Consider the following 21,980-nt stretch of genomic DNA (forward strand, 5'->3'; position numbering starts at 1 on the left):
AGAGAGCCCACCTTTCCATTTACCCCTATGGGAGTCCTGGAAATAGCGAAGCCAGCATTTGGCTATTTTTGGCACTCTTATAGAAGTGAATGGAGGGTGGCCATGCTTGCGCAGTACTCCCTTATTCAATTTGAGGGCCCTGTTCTAGAGATAGATGCAGGTCTTAGCAAAGTGCAAGATGGTCCAATCCCTTTAAAGAGCGGGAGGAGCTGTGCAGATTGATTAGTTGTGTGGGAAAAGATTCAGTATACATTTTTTGCTCTCTCTCTATAGTCCAGTGGGCGGTCTTATCCGTGATTGACAGCTGTATCTTTATATAGGTAATGCTGCCAATTATTGAGTGAGACTTCCCACTGGATTTAGACGCATAGAAAGATTATAGAAAGTTGTACTGAATCTTTTCTCTATCAATGTGCTCATCTTCTCCTGCTCTTTAACATGCTGCTGGTAGATTAGATAGCACTTTCATTGTGATGGTTCCTCTTTAACATTGATATAACAAAATGAAATACTTGTGATTTTTGTAAATGTTCCTTTGATAACTTTTAAGCACGTGGATTAGCTGTTTACACCTATTTCACTTCCCACAGAAAAGCTACAAGCAACATTGCAAAATACATTGTACGTGATGTCTAGTAAATTGATGTGCCCATTACTCAAACCCAGTAAACAAAAGCGGTCTACCAAAACATGTTGCGTATGGCAGCGTCTTCTATGCATTTACCCTCCCCCAGTAATATCCAGTCACTTCCCAAGCTACTGAGACCTCCTGGAAAATGTGACCGTCCCTGTGCGTGGATGTCTATAAATAGAAGGTGGGCAGCACATGCCATGAGTGACAGCTGCTGCTGGGGATTTGGCCAGTGGGTAGGAAAGAATCAGTTCAGGGCTGAGGTTCAGCAAACATACAATATTTACCTGCTTCCTCTGGAATACCTCTGCTCATCTTGTCTGAAGAGCTGATGCTCTAATCTCTGCACGGTAAGTTCTGCTTTGGGTTTCTGGGCTACTATTGAAGCAGATAAGTTACAGTTTATTTTAGTCAAGATGTTGTGCTCTTATCTGCAGTTTTACTAACGGGTTAAAATATTGAGACACTTTTTGAAGGCTTTTGATATAGTCTTAGAGGTCCTTCTTCATGTTCCTTGACTGTTTAACATTGTTAGATATGGGTTTCCAAAAAGTTGTAAAGGAATATACACCCAACTGGGCTGATAATAGTCAAGTTACATCTTACTCCCATGTACTAGTTCACTGTGGCATACTCATTGCACTCAGATTACTTTCGACGTACCTACGAAAGGATTTACCTCTGTAGATAAATTGTCTGATTTATACAATTATGCGCTAGTTAATTGTAATTGCCTTATTAAAATGTTAATACCTATTTTTAGCCTCTTGAATATAGGAAAGCAGTTACTTTTATCCTATCCCTTTAAGGACACCCTCCTGTTATCTTAGTTGAAAGAGATTGTGATAGCAAACAGGGGCTGGAGAAGCACAGGCATGAGAAACGCCAAAATAGGTTCATCACATTTTGTGGTTGGTGATAGAAATAGGAATATGGTGAGTCTAGGTTTCTGAAGAGAATAAAAATGCAGTATCGCCTATAAAATTCAGTGCATATCTCTGGTATTAAATGTTCTGAAGGAAATATAGAGGCTGGTGTATGAAAAGTGTACAGGTATGCACAAACATGTCTCCTAGGCTTTAGGGTTCAGGTTCCTATAAGATGGTAGTTGTGATGAGCGAACTTGTGTCTTCAAGTTCGGCGTACAAGGTTCGGCTTTGGATTATCTATAGAATTTCGTTATGGATTCCGCCATCACGGACCATAACTCATAACGGAATTCTTAGATAACCGGAACCTTGTACGCCGAACTTGAAGACACACGTTTGCTTATCACTAGACGGTAGCTATTTTCTTTCTTAAGTTTTTCCATGCTTCAAAATGTTGGCTAAACTTTGATGAATGCTGCATAATAGTAATTTTCAAAAGGTTCTCAGTTTTGTCAGGAATCTCCTGGAACAGCATATCAAAGCCCGATATTATATAGGACCCTAATCACATGGGAGAAAATAATTTGAATTGGCTGGTTATTATGTCTGGTACTGAAATGCTTATGTGCATATATGGCGTCATTTATCAAACTGCTGTAAAGTAGAACTGGCTTAGTTGTCCATAGCAACCAATCAGATTCCACCTTTCATTTGTGACAGCTCCCTTGGAAAATTTAAGATGGAATCGGATTGAAGCCAGTTCTACTTTACACCTGTTTGATTAATAACCCCAAAATGTAGGTCGCAAGACTTTATCCATACTCTGTAATCATTAGTCTTCCAATTTTACCTTAAAATAATATTACAGGACTTACCCGGGATTTTGTATTGGTTATTTACTTATATTGCAGGTTTGATATTGATCATTGAGAGATACTGCAATGCTCAATATATGGGCAAATATTGAGCACAGAAACCCATCAAGTCTCTCAGTAAGAGACAAGTCTGTATGAAGTAAATCTGATAAAAGTGTGAGCATCACATCATTGTAGAATGGTTTCTGAAATCTAATATTAAAATTACATGTGATGCATTCTTGCTAGTCAGTAGACATCAGCTGATATGAGCTCAAGTGGTCTTATCACCAAATGTTTTCTATACATGGAACCATAGGTTGATAACATGAGGGAAACTCCACGTGCTGAGGATGTAAAAATTCCAGTGTTCATTGGTTATGAGAAGGTGTCAAGTCACTTAGGAGAGGAATTTGTAGTTCCCAGATTTTAACAGAACCTACCGAAACGTAATTCCATCATTAAACGTCTTCTACAATGCTGGAATTCACTAATGATGGTATCGGTGACCTGAGAAGAACGGTTGTAACTGTCCATCTATTAGCAGAATATACAGTTAGGTCCATATATATTTGGACAGAGACAACATTTTTCTAATTTTTGTTCTGTACATTACGAAAATGGATTCTGAACAAAACTATTTAGATGCAGTTGAAGTTCAGACTTTCAGCTTTAATTCAGTGGTTTGAACAAAATGATAGCATAAAAATGTGAAGAACTAAAGCATTTTTTAAACTGAATGCCTTCATTTCAGGGGCTCAAAAGTAATTGGACAAATTAAATACAAATTAAATAATTATAAATAAAATGTTAATTTCTAATATTTAGTTGAAAACCCAATGACTGCCTGAAGTCTTGAACTCATGGACATCACCAGACGATGTGTTTCCTCCTTTTTAATGCTCTGCCAGGCCTTTACTGCAGCGGTTTTCAGTTGCTGTTTGTTTCTGGGCCTTTCTGTCTGAAGTTTAGTCTTTAACAAGTGAAATGCATGCTCTATTGGGTTCAGATCAGGTGACTAACTTGGCCATTAAAGAATATTCCACTTCTTTGCTTTAATAAACTCCTGGGTTGCTTTGGCTTTATGTTTTGGGTCATTGTCCATCTGTATTATGAGATGCCGACCAATCAGTTTGGCTGCATTTGGCTGGATTTGAGCACACAGTATGTCTCTGAAAACCCCAGAATTCATCCGGCTGTTTCTGTCCTGTGTCACATCATCAATAAACACTAGGGACCCAGTGCCACTCGAGGCCATGCATGCCCAAGCCATCACACTGCCTCCGCCGTGTTTGATCATGAGCTGTACCATGCCTTCACCATACTTTTTTCTTTCCATCATTCTGGTAGAGGTTGATCTTGATTTCATCTGTCCAAAGAATGTTCTTCCAGAAATGTGCTGTTTTTTTAAGATGCTTTTTTAGCAAAGTCCAATCTAGCCTTCTTATTCTTGAGGCTTATGAGTGGCTTGCACAGTGCAGTGAACCATCTGTATTTACTTTCATGCAGTCTTCTCTGTATAGTAGATGTGGGTATTGATACGCCTATATCCTGGAGAGTGTTGTTCACTTGGTTGGCTGTTGTGAAGGGATTTCTCTTCCCCATGGTAATTATTCTGCGATCATCCACCACTGTTGTCTTCGGTGGGCGGCCAGGTCTTTTTGCATTGTTGAGGTCACCAGTGCTTTCTTTCTTTTGCCACTCCAAATAGTGTAGCAATTTCTCGGATGATTTTTTTCTGTTTTCGCAGATGAAGGATGGCTTGTTTCACCTGCGTGGAGAGCTCCTTTGACCGCATGTTTACTTTTCAGCAAAATCTTCAAAATGCAAGCACCACACTTCAAGTCAACTCCAGGCCTTTTATGTGCTTAATTGAGAATGAAATAATGAAGGAATTGCCCACACCTGCCCGTGAAACAGCCTTTGAGTCAATTGTCCAATTACTTTTGGTCCCTTTAAAAACAAGATGCCACATGTAAAAGAGCTGAAACTCCTAAACCCTTCGTCCAATTTTAATGTGGATACCCTCAAATGAAAGCTAAAAGTCTGGACTTTTGTCCATTATATAACTCTAACTTGAATATGTTTTAGTAAACAGGTAATAAAAACTAAATTTGTGTCAGTGTCCAAATATATATGGACCTAACTGTATTACTCCTATGACAACACTTAGTAGTTCACGAACAAACTGCCCTCTGTCATGTCTTTGTTAGAGCCTGTAAAGATGAGCAAATGGGCATAGGTTTGCCCAGGAACGGATTGGCCATAGACCCTACAGGGAAATTTCCCAGTGGGCCGATGCCTTGGGAGGCCACCCAAGCCCTCTTCACGGCCGCCAGCCGGGTACATAATGATCTGATTCAATCCTATGCACCTGGCCAGCAGATGCCCTCCTGAATTCAACTGTATCGCCATCCTCAGTGGCGCAGGTGGCAGTATTTTGTGCTGCACTGTGGTATTTGGTTCTGCTGGGGTGGTATAGTGTTCTGAACTATGGTATTGCTGGCTCTGCCTACTTCTGTTCTCTCTGCCTACATATGTTGGTCCTGCCTACTTGTGTTGCCCTAACTTGTGTCAGTTTGGATTCACCTGCAACATGGGGCCACTTTTCCTTTTTAATTCCAGGGCCACTTTAAGTTCCCTGTCCGCCCCTGGGTTTGCCATTTGGCAGTATGACGTATGGCAGAACTCTGTTATGTAATAATTATGGAAAGAGGTTAAGAGCTCATCACCACGAATGTGCCTCCAAATTACAGTACTACAACTAGATGTATATGGCTATGAAAAGCCACAATGAAAAACATTATGAGGGGCAGACTAAAGATTGACCGAAATTTCAGTACCAGTTCATATACCTAGTCTTATAGTATGGATTAAAACTATGAAAGAAAGAGTAATGAAAAACTATGAAAGAAAAAAAGGTCCAAGTGGAAAACATGCGAAAATGCCGTAACCTAAATAAAAATGAAAACTGCATATGTTTGTGTCACTGCTAAGCAGCAGCAGATGTGGCCATTGGGGACAACACTGTGGCGGTCATTTATCAAACTGGTGTAAAGTAGAACTGGCTTAGTTGCCCATAGCAACCAATCAGCTTCCACCTTTTATTTTGGACAGCTCCTTTGGAAAATGAAAGAAGGAATCTGATTGGTTGCTATGGGCAAGTTTGATAAATGATCCCCTGTATCTGTACATTTATGTGCAGATCTGGCTGAAGTACAGAAGAGGCTTATTCGTACTGTACATGCCTTTTGTAGCTTTAGTCCCAAGAGCCACAAGAAAAAGATTGATGGTTGAGACCCAGGTAAAAATTTTGGGGGAGATTTATAAAAACTGGTATATAGTAGAACTGGCTTAGTTGTCCATAGCAACCAATCAGATTCCACCTTCCATTTTCCAAAGGATCTCTAAAAAATGAAAGGTGGGATCTGATTTGTTGCTATGGGCAACTAAGCCAGTTTTCCTTCATACCAGTTTTGAGAAATCTCCCCCTTTATTTTTAGATTGCTGTAGATAGAAGGGGAGCAACCAAGGGTGTAACAAATAACCACGGGCCCCAGAGTAAAAAAAAAATATATAACTGGTGTGGGCCCCCAGTTTATCATGACTATTTCCTGGATTGTGCACATTGTGCACACAGTGATGTTACAATACAAAGATATTCTACTCAGTGATGATACAATGCAGTAATTATACAGTGATGTCACAATACAGGCAGAAAGCATAGTACAGCAATAACAAACAAATCAACATGTACCTGTTTCCTCCCTGCACAGTCAAAAACATATAATGATGTCATATGCATGTGTGATGCATACATGATGCACAATATGGGAATGACATAGTGATGTCACAATATGGGAAGAATGCAAAAAGTGATGTCATAGATTAGAGATAATGTACGCAGCAGGGGTAACAGTGGGGCTCTATAGTAAAACCTAGAATTCTGCAGCATTCAGTATTTCGTGACACCTTACATTACTTCATTACCAACTCCACGGCATGTTTGAAGGATTATGGGCCCCATAACAACTGCTATTCCTACTACCCTGGTAGCCACGCCTGTAGCACTGGGTAATAAGTTGTCGCTGTATGATCAGTAAGGCCTCGTTCACAAAAATGATACTGATTGTGTCAGGGTGCGTTTAGTGAAACTCGCACCATTTCGCAAGCAAGTTCAGTCAGTTTTGTCTGCAATTGCGTTCAGTGTTTCAGTTTTTTGCGCAGGTGCAATCCATTTTGGATGCGTTTTTAACGCACGTGAAAAAAGTTGAAGGTTTACAAACAACATCTCCTAGCAACCATCAGTGAAAAACGCATTGCATCCGGATTAAATCCGGGTGCAATGCATTTTTCACTAAAGCCCCATTCACTTCTATAAGGCCCGGGCTGCGTGAAAAATGCAGAATATAGAACATGCTGCAATTCTTACACAGAACTGATGCGTGAAAAAAAAAAATAAGTCATGTACACAGACCTATTAAAATGAATGGGTCAGGATTCAGTGCAGGTGCTATGCATTCACTTCACGGAAAACTCGGTCGCGTGAAAGGGGCAGAAAAAAAACGGTATATAAATGTCACAGCAGTATGGCACATTTAATACCAACTGAAACCCTATTGTGATGTCACAAGATGCTATGTCACAGTTATCTGATGGAGACACAGCTTTGATGTCACAGTAACGTATCTGGCAAAACATGGTTGTGATCAGGTGCAGACTGGGAACTTAAAGTGGCACTGGAAAAAAAAAACTATTACCAATGTTGTAGACATTGACAAAATTGACAGAAGGCCAAATTGAAGGCAGGGTCAGCAATACCATAGCGTAAAATACCGTCCCATCAGAACCATATACCACAGTGCAGTTTCACAATATATTGCGAAAAAAGTTCTCTGTCTTTGGTCCCCATCAATAGCTGCCATTTTCTGTCCTCCTCCTCCAGTTGCCTCTGATTAAAGGGTTTCTACCACCAGAAATACTGTTATGTAGCTGACTGACATTAGCGATTCGCTAATGTCAGCACTACATAACAGTATGTTTCTAACATTAGCCCCTGCAGCCGTTTTTGTTAAAAAAGCACTTTTATAGATATGCTAATGAGCCTCTAGGTGCTATGTGGGCGTCATTAGCACCTAGAGGGCTCCGTCCACTAACCATTTCAGCCGCCCATCGCGTCCCTCCAGCCCGCCCCGCTCCTGTTGATTGACGTGAAACTTCTCAGTATCTCGTACCAATTCCCACGCCTGCGCCGTGCGCTTCTGTATTCGGCACAGGCACAGTGAGTGAATGCCGCGCTCCTGGTGCCGGCTTCCTCATTGTAACGTAGTTGGCGCAGGCGCAGTGAGGAAGCCGGCGCCGGGAGAATACAGAAGCGCACGGCGCAGGCGCGGGAATTGGTACGAGATACTGAGAAGTTTCACGTCAATCAACAGGAGCGGGCCGGGCTGGAGGGACGCGATGGGCGGCTGAAATGGTTAGTGGACGGAGCCCTCTAGGTGCTAATGATGCCCACATAGCACCTAGAGGCTCATTAGCATATCTATAAAAGTGCTTTTTTAACAAAAACGGCTGCAGTGACTAATGTTAGAAACATACTATTATGTAGTGCTGACATTAGCGAATCGCTATATCAGTCAGCTACATAACAGTATTTCTGGTGGTAGAAACCCTTTAAGATATGGAGCAGGGGACTTAGGAGGTGAGGTGCGGGCCACAGCAGTTGAATTCAGGAGGACATGTGTGGTCCCTGGCCGGGTACATGAGTACCTGATTCTCACAACGTTAATTACTGTTGAGAGCTCATTATGTACCTGGTCAGCAGCAGAGAGGAGGGCTTGAGTGGCCCCCTGAGCATCGCCCACTGGGAAATTTCCCTGTAAGACCTATGGCCAATCCGCCCCTGGTTGTGATGTCACCAAACTTTCTGTCAAAACTTGGTTGTGATGTCATAGGAACTTATCTCAAAGAAACAGCATGATGTCACAACAGTTACCTTATGGAAACGCAAGTTGCAATATTACAGCTTAGCAGCCAATCAGAGTTCAGTTTTCATTTTTATTGGTTGTTGTACACAGTTTTGACACAGAAGGCCCACTATTGTCTTTCTATTTTAGACCCGGAATGCAATTATCATAAAAGCATAGCTTATAATGAAATAGGAGACAGCAAGGAACGACAGAACAGTATTATAACTTATACCTACATTGTTCCTGGAGCATACATTTAGAAGTGTTTGACAACTTTTTCTGGTGTTGGACTGCATTAGGATTAAATAAGTCATCTTCACAAAATCTGTTTATTCATTTAAACATAAATCTAAATTTTCTTGATGGATTTGACCCTTCCAGACCCTTAATATGATTCACTCTTGGAATGTCCCACCTCATGGACCATGCATTGATGAGTCATAGCTGTAACCTAGAGACCTTCAAAACAGTCTTTAAGGAACTCTTTACATGCCTTGATGGAAATATAGCCTTGCCGGAGCACAAGTGTGTCAGGAATAGAGCAGTCAGTGGTTTGGTCATTATGAGTCACTTATTTATTCACCTGTCACCTTCCCTTGCTACTGGCTACAGTAAAACAGCACATTGCCACATGTAACTATAGTACAATACACAAATTGTGAAGAACAATCAACAGTGTGTAATTGTGACCGATTGTGTAAGCTTTTCTCTATATACAGTATTACATGTTGTAAAATTGTCACCTATCATGTCATTTTTTTTTTTTTGTAGGACCAAGTTTGTTTGGTCCCAAATAATCTGACTATTTTATTAATAATGTACATGTGGTAGTTAATGGTCTAAATTCTTCTTTCTTGTGCCATCAAAAAAAAGTTGGGCAATCTAATCTTTTGTGACAAATACTGTTATTTTAACACAATAATTTTTATAGTATTTTTATTTTTTTTACTTTTATTAGGTTTACTAAAATATTTGAATACCAGACTGGCAGGGTTTCTAGACCACTAGGGGCAGTCCCTGTATGGCCTTCACTTACTGGAACTTTGCAAAAAGACATGTCAGAAACAATTGATCAGTTTGGGGTCAAGTATTGGGACTTCAATCCTGAGAATGCGCAAGTGAATTTTACTCAAAAGGTTAACATGATGTACTTAGGGTACGTTAACATGTCCAGTATACCTGTTTCAGCGGCCTGATCCGGCACAAGTGGAGTCTGAAACCCGGCATTTATGCCGGAGAACAGCCTAATCACCGGCGGACCCCATTACTGTAGAATGCTGGAACAGCTTGCTGGATCAGCTGCCCCAGATGTCAACGTCCCCATAGTGCAAATGCAGTACCCTAGACCTGGGGGCATCTGCAATTGTGCTATGTAATGTTTTTTATATTTTATATTGTAATGTTATATACATCAGAAATGGTTGGCATTAGGAATGGAACTTACAATCCTATTCCTCCCCTCTTGATGGGAGAGGGCTGGTCCTACTTTCTACCAGGATGGGAGCTCTAGAGAGTTCTAAAGAAAACTAGCTAGGCTAGTGAGGACATTTGCTCCCGCTCCAAGGGTCTTTAGAACCACAGAATCAGTTCAACTGTGAGGAACACTGCTCCAGGGAGACTGAAGGTCCAGGACCATGGAAGTTCTTTGCAGCTACGGCACCACAGTCATTGGAGTGACCAGCAACTAAAGCTTCACAGATCCTACTGGAGGTGAGGGGAGAGCATGTTAAAACAACCCTCACCATGGCTGTCACCGCCAGTTCTGTGAGAAGGTCTGGCAGACGTTCTTCTCTACCTCTTGTATGATGTTCTTTGTTTTGGTTTCACTTTCTCATCTCCTTTCCTTCTGCCAGGTGTCACTTATTTAGACTAATCGTCTTCCTTTATATTCCCTCCCATACTGCCTCACTTTGCGGTTTATACTACTTCCTGGATGAAGTGTTCACTGCTAGAGGCTGCTTCTGCTGTTTGCTCAGATAAGTCCTTTACTTTATTCTAGGTGACCCTGACTCTGTCCGTATTAAGTGCAGGGATCCGGTGGTTGTGTCCTTTCACTATTATAGGGTTTTCAGGTGTCACACAGACTTAGGTACGTGGGCATGCAATCGTCTACCATCAAGACCCTTGCATGTGCATAGCAGTCAGGGAGAGCTCTTAGGGTTTTTTAGGGCTCACCCATAAGCTCCTTAGTTTGGGATCAAGCCAGTCGCTCGTTTATTCATAAGTTCCAGCTATCTGAAAACTTCACCCGTGACAACGGCTTGGGCAAGCCCAAAAGCCTGTATTTATTCAAGAGGACATCTATAGCTATATGTCACGACTGTGACTGATCCAGACAGGTCTGGGAGGAGAAGGTCGCAGCGACTTGCTACTCGCGATAGCTTGTGAGTTTGCTCCGTGGTTCAGGGTATGTCATCTGGGTTTTGCCTTGTGAACCTTTTTGTCCTGACTGGGAGTTTGTAGGCATCCTTCTCAGGTGAGTCCTGTCTGCCACTCCCAGCTACTATATTAGTTTCACTTTCACCAAGGTACTCCTGAGCCAAAAGTGGCTTTACCTGATAGTTTCTCAGGAGGGAGAGACCAATTTGTAACCTTCAGAGAAGCTTGCAAATTGTTCTTCAGGTTACGCCCTAGATCCTCCGGCGGTGAGGAACAACGGGTGGGTATTGTAATTTCAAGAGAACCGGTCTGCTGAACTATATTGTTCCGAATTCCGTAGGTGGGCTACTGATACGTTATGGAACGACTCGGCCCTTAGGAGTCAGTTCTGCCAGGGGTTGTCTGAAAAATTAAAAGACGCGCTGGCGGTATACGAGGTCCCTGGGTTTCTGGAGGCTGCTATGTCTCTGTCCATAAGAATCGACAGACGACTCAGGGAGAGACTATTACATTTTACGGAGGCCTCTATAGGGCAGGGATCGGTTTGTTATGATCCAGTCGAACCAATGCAAATAGGGGGCGCCACTAGACGGGTGAATCCTCATAAGTTCCGCTGTAGGTCAGAGGTTTGTTTTCGTTGTGGGGGGAGGGGTCATTTTGTAAAGGTTTGTCCCTCAGAACCCAAGAGACAACAAACAAAGGAGCCGCCGGGAAAACTAGAGTCCCCAGATTGTGCGGAGGATAACAGTCTGGGCGTATTCGTTTCCTCCATACGCATGTCTCAGTTTTTGTTGTCCGCTACCGTTGAGGCGGGCAATAAGACTGAGATCTGTTCCGTCTTTTTGGACAGTGGGGCGGGGGTCAACTTGGTGGATTCACGGTTTGCTCAGGCTCTGGGTTTTACTCCAGAACCGATACGCAGAACTATTCCTGTTTTTGCCTCCTCCCCTCTTACTCAGAAAGAGTTAACTCAGATCATTCATAATATCCATCTGCAGGTAGGGGACCTCCATAAAGAGCATATCTCGTGTTATGTCCTGGACGGTCTTCCGGCTCCTATGGTATTGGGGCTTCCCTGGCTGGTGACTCACAATCCAGTGGTGGATTGGCAGGCCGGGGAGATTGTGGAGTGGAGTGAACATTGTAAGGACAACTGCTTGAGTAGTAGGTGCTCTACACTCTCTGTAACATCTTTACCTGCCTTTCTGTCAGATTTTATGGATGTGTTCTCTGAGAAGGGTTGTCAGGGGTTACCACCTCATCGTCCATATGATTGCCCGATTAATCTACTACCTGGGGCCAAACTACCTAAAACCCGGTTATACAATCTTTCCGGCCCGGAGAGGAAGGCTATGAAAGATTATATTTCGGAGAGTTTGGCTAAGGGACACATCAGACCCTCTTCTTCACCTGTGGCTGCAGGGTTCTTTTTCGTTAAAAAGAAAGATGGGGGCCTACGTCCTTGCCTGGATTTCCGGGAATTAAACCGGATAACTATCCGAGATCCCTATCCTCTTCCTCTCATTCCCGACCTCTTTAATCAGGTTGCTGGTGCTAAATGGTTCTCCAAAATGGATCTCAGAGGAGCCTATAACCTGGTTCACATCAAAGAGGGGGATGAGTGGAAGACGGCTTTTAATACTCCGGAAGGGCATTATGAAAATCTGGTCATGCCATTTGGTCTTACTAATGCGCCTGCGGTATTCCAACATTTTGTCAACGATATTTTTAGTCACCTTATCGGGAGATTTGTTGTGATATATCTTGATGACATCCTGGTCTATTCCCCAGATCTGGATACACATAAGATCCATGTGAGACAAGTGCTGCAGATATTAAGGGCCAACAAATTGTTTGCTAAGTTAGAAAAATGTGTGTTCGCCGTAAAAGAACTGCCATTTCTGGGGTATGTGTTGTCAGATTCAGGTTTCCGCATGGATCCAGAGAAAGTCTGGGCGATTATAGACTGGGATCTGCCTGAGAACCTGAAGGCATTGCAACGCTTCCTGGGGTTTGCCAATTTTTATAGAAAGTTTATAAAAAACTATTCCTTGGTGGTCAAACCACTGACGGACATGACCCGAAAGGGATCCGATTTTTCCAAATGGTCACATGCAGCCAAAACTGCCTTTGCATCTCTGAAGGAGAGATTCACCTCGGCCCCTATTCTCGTACAGCCAGATGTCTCGCTTCCTTTTATTGTAGAGGTTGACGCATCAGAGGTGGGGGTGGGAGCGGTACTATCTCAGGGCCCGTCCCCTGGTGAATGGCGTCCGTGTGCTTTCTTTTCGAAGAAATTGTCTACTGCAGAAAGGAACTATGATATTGGCAACAGGGAACTTTTGGCTATTAAGTTGACTTTTGAGGAGTGGCGTCATTTTTTGGAGGGGGCGGTTCATCCCGTCACAGTGATTACTGATCACAAAAACTTATTATATCTGGAGTCTGCTAAACGTCTCACCCCTAGACAGGCTCGGTGGTCGTTATTTTTTACTAGGTTTAATTTTGTAATAACCTATCGCCCGGGGGCAAAAAATACTAAGGCGGATGCATTGTCTCGAAGTTTTCCTGGAGGGGGTGATGTTGAGGTACCAGAGCCCATTTTGCAAAAGGGGGTGGTGGTCTCTGCATTACACTCAGGTTTGGAGGGGAGGGTGTTGGAAGCTCAGGGGGACGCCCCGGCCTCCTGCCCCTCAGGTAAACTGTTTGTGCCAGAAAATTTTGCGACTGGAGATACTAAAAGAACACCATAACCACCATAATGGCGCCAGGAGGTGTTGAATTTTGTGTCTGCATGTGCTACCTGTGCTCGTTCTAAGGTAGATCATACTCGTCCGGCAGGGCGTCTTTTACCTCTGGCCATCCCCAACAGGCCTTGGACGCACCTGTCAATGGATTTCATTACGGATCTACCAGTATCAGCGGGGAAGACTGTTATTCTTGTAGTTGTTGACAGATTCAGTAAAATGGTGCACTTTATTGCTCTTGCCGCATTGCCTAATGCTAACACACTGGCTCAGGTTTTTATTGACCACATCGTGAAGCTTGACGGGGTCCCTTCCGATATTGTTTCGGATCGTGGTACCCAATTCGTTTCTAAATTTTGGAAAGCTTTTTGTTCTCGTTTAGGGGTTCATCTGTCGTTTTTTTTCATCTTTCCATCCACAGTCCAACGGTCAGACTGAACGTACCAATCAAAACCTAGAGACATATTTGAGATGCTTTGTTTCCGAAAATCAGGAGGAATGGTCATCTTATTTACCGTTAGCCGAGTTTGCCATTAATAATCGTCGTCAAGAATCCACCGATATGTCACGATTTTTTGGTGCGTATGGTTTCCATCCTCAGTTTTGTACGTTTAGTGAGGGGGGGCCGTCTGGGATTCCCGAGGAGGAACGATTTGCGTCTTCACTTTCTTCAGTGTGGCAGAGTGTGCAAGAAAGTTTGAAGAGAATTGGTGGTAGATACAAACGTGCGGCTGATAGGAAGCGCTCTGAAGGTCCGGACCTTGGGGTGAATGACTTGGTGTGGTTGTCTACCAGAAATATCAAGTTGAAGGTTCCCTCGTGGAAATTAGGTCCGAGATTTATTGGTCCTTATAGGGTAATTAAGATCATTAACCCGGTGGCTTTTCGTCTGGAGCTACCTCAGACTCTAAGGATCCATAATGTCTTCCACAGATCTCTGCTTAAGAGATATGTAGAACCTCCTGAACCATTGCCACTACCGCCTCCACCGGTGGTTGTTGATGGCAGTCTTGAGTTTCAGGTAGAAAAGATTGTTGATTCACGATATGTTCGCGGCTCTCTTCAGTACCTGGTGCACTGGAAAGGTTATGGTTCCGAAGAGAGAATGTGGGTTCCAGCATCAGAGATAAAAGCGGACAGACTCATTCGGGCTTTTCATAGCTCCCATCCGGAGAGGCCTGGTCTTGAGGGTCCAGGGGCCCCTCGTAGAAAGGGGGGTACTGTCACGACTGTGACTGATCCAGACAGGTCTGGGAGGAGAAGGTCGCAGCGACTTGCTACTCGCGATAGCTTGTGAGTTTGCTCCGTGGTTCAGGGTATGTCATCTGGGTTTTGCCTTGTGAACCTTTTTGTCCTGACTGGGAGTTTGTAGGCATCCTTCTCAGGTGAGTCCTGTCTGCCACTCCCAGCTACTATATTAGTTTCAGTTTCACTTGCAGTCATTGCCAGATATAGTCCTTACTTCCAGTTCTATTCTGACCTTTGAAGGAGATCGTTTGATGGTGTTGCTGTGGAGCTCTTGTCCGGCGTGGACTGTCGTGATTGGGATCGCCTTCTCTGCTCGTGACTGGATAAGTCTATTGTTTGATATAGTTTGTTTGTTGCTGTCTTCCCCTGCTGTTCTCCTAGACATGAGTGATGGTGACTAGTGCTCCCATCGGCCTTTCCCCACTCTAGGCTTGTTAGGGTGACTGAAGGTTTTAGGCATCCTGCTCGCCGCACAGGTTCACACCCCGTCTAGGGTATCAGGGCAGACAGGTGCCAGCTTAGGGTTAGTCAGGGGTGGCCATACTATTCCCATCCGTAGATAAGGGTCCCCCTTCCCCTCCGTCTGGTGCGACACGACTGCTGCTGGGGAAGCGGTCGTGACACTATAGCTGCTAGATCATAACCGTAGCAAAGTGAAATCAGAAGTCAGAAGGAGTGCTATTGTCTGCCATTTTGCCTGCCACCATACCTCCTCAGCTAGGAAGAGAGACAAGGCCCCAAGTACAGGCAACAGATATACTGTAACTCATGCTTTGCACTCAGTAAAGAATAACGTTTGTTGTCCTTCTACATATTCCTGATTCTTTCACAACACAACATCTCATGATGGCCTCTACCACTACCATCCTCTGCACCAGCTCCTCATGGGGCTATCTGCATAAAGGAACCATTAAAAACGAATTTAATGCTAGTACATCTCAATTCCAGCCGATGTTCTGCTGACAGATTTGCATAATGAGGGCACATTGGAATTTGAATTTTGCCCAGCTTTACATCTGGACTACTGGAATGCATCTTCTTGCACAGGATTTGAGTTAATAAGAATATATAAAAAAACTTTTAATGCAGTTCCCCTAATTTTTTACATAGGGTCGACAATGGTGAACTATGCTCCACTAAAAGCTGACCATAGACTGACTCAAAAGCACAAAAAAGCATTTGCATTAGGCCTCATCCACATTTCCATGTCAGTGACATGTCTGTGAAAAAAAAGCGTACGTGTTTCATCCGTGAAGATGTCTGTGAAGGATCTGTGGTGTCCGTAATTCACTGACGTTGTTCAGCTAAAAATTAATTTCCAAAGAATCTCCAAGTCTTCAGTGAAAAACGGACGCACCACGAATGCCATCTGCCCGAACTCTCAGCATCGTAGATCCCTATCATGCTGTTAGTTTGGCTCAATTAAACTTGTAGTTGAGCTGTGACACACACACAAAATATGGATGGATAACGCCCGAACACTGAAATGTGAATCCAGCCTCAATCCCAAAAGCTGTTTGCGCAAGATACGCACATTGAGAAGGCAATGGTGAAAGGGTAAAAAACGTAGATTAAGGACTCTTGCACACGAAGGTTGTGCATCCATTCCCTGCATTGGGGACCGCAATTTGCGGTCCCCAATGCACGGGCAGTTTCCGCGTAGCAGCCGGGACGGATCGAGACTAGGGTTGAGCAAACCCGAACTGTAAAGTTCGGGTTCATACCGAACTTTAGGATTTTTGGGGCCTGTACCCGAACCCGAACATTTCAGTAAAAATTCGGGTTCGGTGTTCGGCGCTTTCTTGCCGCTTTTTGAAAGGCTGCAGCCAATCAACAAGCGTTTAACTGTCTGACCTTAGAAGCCATCACAGCCATGCCTTTTGGCAAAATCCACTATTTTACAAATCTGCACGTGTGAAATTCAAGTTTAATATATACAGCTTTCATATTCTGTTTCTAAAAAAACACACTTTTTTGGCAATATACAACACCTGGATTAGTCAGTGTGCAACTTAAGCTAGAAATACTGCCATAATTTTCTGGGTTTTTAAAAACACCCTTTTTTGGCAAAATCCACTATTTTACAGATCTGCACATGTGAAATTCAAGTTTAATATATACAGCTTTCATATTCTGTTACAAAAAAAACACACTTTTTTGGCAATATACAACATCTGGATTAATAAGTGTGCAATTTAAGCTAGAAATACTGCCATACTTTTCTGGGTTTTTAAAAACACCCTTTTTTGGCAAAATCCACTATTTTACAGATCTGCACGTGTAAAATTCAAGTTTAATATATACAACTTTTATATTCTGTTACAAAAAAAACACACTTTTTTGGCAATATACAACATCTGGATTAGTCAGTGTGCAATTTAAGCGAGAAATACAGCCATAATTTTCTGGGTTTTTAAAAACACCTGTTTTTGGCAAAACGCACTATTTTACAGCACTTGCAGCATCAGCACGTGTGAAATTCAAGGTTTATATACAGCTTTCATATTCAGTTAGTAAAAAAACAATTTTTTTGGCCAATATCCAACATCTGGATTAGTCAGTGTGCAATTTAAGCTAGAAATACAGCCATAATTTTCAGGGTTTTTAAAAACACACTTTTTTGCCAAAATACCCAATTTTACAGCCCTTGCAGCATCAGCATGTGTTAAATTCAAGGGTTATATACTGCTGTCATATTCAGCTATTAAACAAACACCCAGTTTGAGCAAAAAACTTAAATTGCGGCCTAGTCTGGATCAGTACGTGTGAGATACACCCTTTACATACTGTGGTTCTATTCAGTTATTTGAAATACAGCCATTTTGCGCAAACAAATTTAATTGCGGCCTAGTCTGGATCAGTCGGTGTGTGAGATACACCATTTATATACTGTTGTTATATTCTTCTATTAATAAAACACCCTTTTTGGGCAAAATACACTATTTTTCTGCCCTTGCAGCATCAGCACGTGTGAATTTCAAGGGTTATATACTGCTGTCATATTCAGTCATTAAACAAACACACCGTTTTGGGCAAAAAGTTTATTTTGCAGCCTTTGCTGCATATGTCATTGTGAGATACACCCATTACATACTGTGGTTCTATTCAGTTATTTGAAATACAGCTATTTTGGGCAAACAAATTTAATTGCGGCCTAGTCTGGATCAGTCGGTGTGAGATGCACCATTTATATACTGTGGTTATATTCTTCTATTAATAAAACACAATTTTTTGGGTAAAATACACAATTTTTCTGTCCTTGCAGCATCAGCACATGTGAAATTCAAGGGTTATATACTGCTGTCATATTCAGTCATTAAACAAACACCCATTTTGGGCACAAATCTTTAATTGCGGCCTAGTCTGTATTAGGACGTGTGAGATACACCCTTTACATACTGTGGCTCTATTCAGTTATTAAACAAACACCCATTTTGGGCAAAAAACTTTAATTGCGCCTAGTCTGGATCAGGGCGTGTCAGAAACACCCTTTACATACTGTGGTTCTATTCAGTTATTAAACAAACACCCATTTTTGGCAAAAAACTTTAATTGCGGCCTAGTCTGGATCAGGACGTGTGAGATACACCCTTTACATACTGTGGTTCTATTCAGTTATTAAACAAACACCCATTTTGGGCAAAAAACTTTAATTGCGGCCTAGTCTGGATCAGGACGTGTGAGATACACCCTTTATATACTGTCGTTCTATTCTGCTAATAATTAAACACCCATTTAGAGCAAGATCCTAAATTTGAGAAATATGAGGAGAGCGTCAAATAAGGGACGTGGCCCAGGTCGTGGTGCTGCTGGTGGAGCTCCTGATTTAGGTAGAGGACGTGGTCGATCTGTGCCAGCTACACGCACAAGTGAAACCCCTTCCTCAGGTGCGAGTAGGCGACAGAACCTGCAGCTGTATTTGGTCGGGCCTAATGCGGCTCTACGAATGGTGAGGCCTGAACAAGTACAGGCTATAGTAGATTGGGTTGCTGACAGTGCCTCCAGTTCCTTCACATTGTCTCCCACCCAGTCTCCTGCTGAAAGATCAGAGTTGGCACCTGCAGCCGATGTCCATCAGTCTTTCACCTCACCCCCTTGCAAATCAGCCAAGCAGTCTGAGCCCCAAGTCATGCAGCAGTCTCTTCTGCTTTTTGATGACTCTATTAGCAGGGTTTCCCAGGGCCATCCACCTATCCCTGCCCCAGAACTGGAAGAGATTGAGTGCACCGATGCCCAACCACTTATGTTTCAAGATGAGTACATGGGAGGAGGACCATCGCAGCACGTCTCGGATGATGACGAAACACAGGTGCCAACTGCTGGGGCTTTTGAAAGTGTGCAGACCGACAAGGAAGGCAGGGTTTATAACTGGGTGGAAGATGATGTGGAGGACAATGAGGTCCTCGACCCCACATGGAATCAAGGTTATGCGAGTGACCTATGTAGTTCGGAGGAAGAGGCGGTGGTCGCACAGAGCCAGCAGCACAGCAGAAGAGGGAGCAGGGTTCAAAAGCGGAGCGGCCGTCCTTTAGACAGTACGCCTGCTACTGCCCACCGCAGCAAGGGACCGAGCACACCAAAGCCAGCTCCAAGGAGTTCCCTGGCGTGGCAGTTCTTCAGACAATGTGCTGACGACAAGACACGAGTGGTTTGCACGCTGTGCAATCAGAGCCAGAAGCGAGGCATAAACATTCTCGACCTGAGCACAACCTGCATGACCAGGCATTTAAGTGCAAAGCACGAGCTGCAGTGGAGTAGACACCTCAAAAACCAAGAAAGGTCTCTGGCTCCTCCTGCTTCCTCTTCTGCTGCAGTCTTGGCCTCTTCATCCACCTCTGGAGTGACAGTGCCACCTGCCACCCTGCAAACAGAGGATCTGCCAGCAACACCAACACCTGGGTTACCAAGCATCTCCACAATGTCCCAAGGAAGCGTTCAGCTCTCCATCTCCCAAACGCTGGAGAGGAAGAGGAAGTACCCTCCTACCCACCCACGATCCCTAGCCCTGAATGCCAGCATTTCTAAATTACTGGCATTTGAAATGCTGTCATTCCGTCTGGTGGAGACTGATAGTTTTAAAGGCCTTATGGCGGTGGCTGTCCCACAGTACGTCGTGCCCAGCCGCCACTACTTTTTAAGGCGAGCCATCTCTTCCCTGCACAACCAAGTAGGGGACAAAATCAGGTGTGCACTGCGCAACGCCATCTGTGGCAAGGTGCACCTGACTACGGATAGGTGGACCAGTAAGCACAGTCAGGGACGTTATATCTCCACAACAGCACACTGGGTAAATGCAGAGGCGGCTAGGCCTGAGGCGGATAGCAGTTTGGCACATGTCCTTCCACCACCGAGGATTGCAGGGCGCTTCAGTTTGCCTCCTGTTGCTTCCTCCTCCTACTCTGCTTCCTTATCCTCTATCAGCTCCTCATCTGGTCAGCGTAACACCTTCACCACCAACTTCAGCACAGCCAGGGGTAAACGACAGCAGGCAGTTTTAAAACTTATCTGTTTGGGGGACAAACCCCACACCGCGCAGGAGCTGTGGACGGGCCTTGAACAACAGACCGATGAGTGGTTTGCGCCAGTCAGCCTCAAGCCCAGCGTGGTGGGGTGCGATAATGGGCGAAATCTCTTAGAAGCTCTGGGACTAGCCGGTTTGATGCACATCCCTTGCCTGGTGCATGTGCTGAATTTGGTGGTGCAGAGATTCCTTAAAAATTACCCCATATGTCAGAGCTGCTGCATAAAGTACAGGCCGTCTGTGCGCGCTTTCGGCGTTCTCACCCTGCTGCTGCTCGCCTGTCAGCGCTGCAGCGTAACTTCGGCCGTCCCCGCTCACCGCCTCATCTGCGACGTGCCCACAAGGTGGAACTCCACCTTGCACATGCTGGCCAGACTGTGCGAGCAGCAGCAGGCGATAGTGGAGTTTCAGCTGCAGCACGCACGGGTGAGTTGCTCGGCAGAACAGCACCACTTCACCACCAATGACTGGGCTTCCATGCGAGACCTGTGTTCCACCAACATGGCCAGTGCCAATAACGCCGTTCTCAGCGTTACTATCCCACTTCTATTCCTCCTTGAAAAAACGCTCCTGGCGATGATGGAAGAGGATGTGGCACAGGAGGAGGAGGAGGAAGAGGGATCATTTCATAGGGTTTCCGGCCAGTCTTTCCCAAGTGGCTCCGAGGGTGGGTTCCTGCACCCAAAAAACCCAAAGTACACAATTGTCCAGCCAGGGCACAGTTCTGGAGGATGACGAGGTGGAGGATGAAGAGGAGGAGATGGATGAGGAGGAACCATGTTCACAGCACTGTGGCACCCAGACCAGCTCATGGCCATCACTGGTGCAAGGATGGGGGGATACAGAGGACACAGACTATATACCTCCCACAGAGGACAGCTTTTCGTTGCCTCTGGGCAGCCTGGTACACATGAGCAATTACATGCTGCAGTGTATTCGCAACGACCGCCTAGTTGCCCACATTCTAACTTGTGCTGATTGATCCCAGTTACAAGGACAACATACCGTCACTGGAGCGTGATTGTAAGATGCGCGAGTACAAGCGCACGCTGGTAGACGCGCTGCTGGTGGCATTCCCACCTGACAGCGGGGGCACAGTGGAAGCACAAGGCGAAGGCAGAGGACGAGGAAGAGGTCGCCAACGCAGCTGGGGCACCGCCAGCACCTCAGAAGGCAGGGTTCGCATGTAGACCGTTTAAAAAAAAAATTGTCATTTACATTTTAGGTTGAAATTCACCTATTTTGGTGTGTATAGTACCACTGCTATACCTAGTGGAGCAGCAAAAAAATAAAAAAAAAAAAAATAAATAGTCAGTTACATTTTCTGGTGAAATTCACCAATTTTTGGGTGTGATGTACCACTGCTATACCTAGTAGACAGGTTAAACAAAAAAAAAGAATTGTCAGTTATATATTCAGGTGAAATTCAAAAATTTTTGGGTGTAATGTACCACTCCTGTACCTAGTAGACCGAAAAAAAATATATAAAAATTGTCAGTTATATTTTCTGGTGAAATTCGCTAATTTTTGGGTGTGATGTACCACTGCTATACCTAGTAGACAGGTTTTAAAAAAATAAATTTGTCAGTTACATTTTTTGGTGAAATTCACCAATTTTTGGGTGTAATATACCCCTCCTCTACCTAGTTGACAGCTTAATAAATTTCAATAATTTTTCTGTTACATTCTTGGGTTGACATTATACAATTTTAGACGTGAATAAACACCTGCTATGCATAGGTGACAGGGAATAAAATTTTAT

The 21,980-nt window shown here is 43.9% G+C and overlaps 1 protein-coding gene across 3 annotated transcripts in view; it reads left to right on the plus strand.

Moving 5' to 3' along the window:
- Nucleotides 1–860: 860 nt before the first annotated feature.
- The window catches only part of ALPK3 (alpha kinase 3), a 153,662-nt gene continuing 132,542 nt past the window's right edge, over nt 861–21,980 (plus strand). For all 3 annotated transcript variants that reach the window (XR_005775560.1, XM_040413630.1, XM_040413631.1), the window contains exon 1: nt 861–981. The gene's annotated coding sequence lies outside the window, so the exon portion shown is untranslated. The remainder of the gene's footprint in view (nt 982–21,980) is intronic.

The sequence above is a fragment of the Bufo bufo genome, chromosome 1, assembly GCF_905171765.1.
Source record: "Bufo bufo chromosome 1, aBufBuf1.1, whole genome shotgun sequence".
NCBI lineage: Eukaryota > Metazoa > Chordata > Amphibia > Anura > Bufonidae > Bufo > Bufo bufo.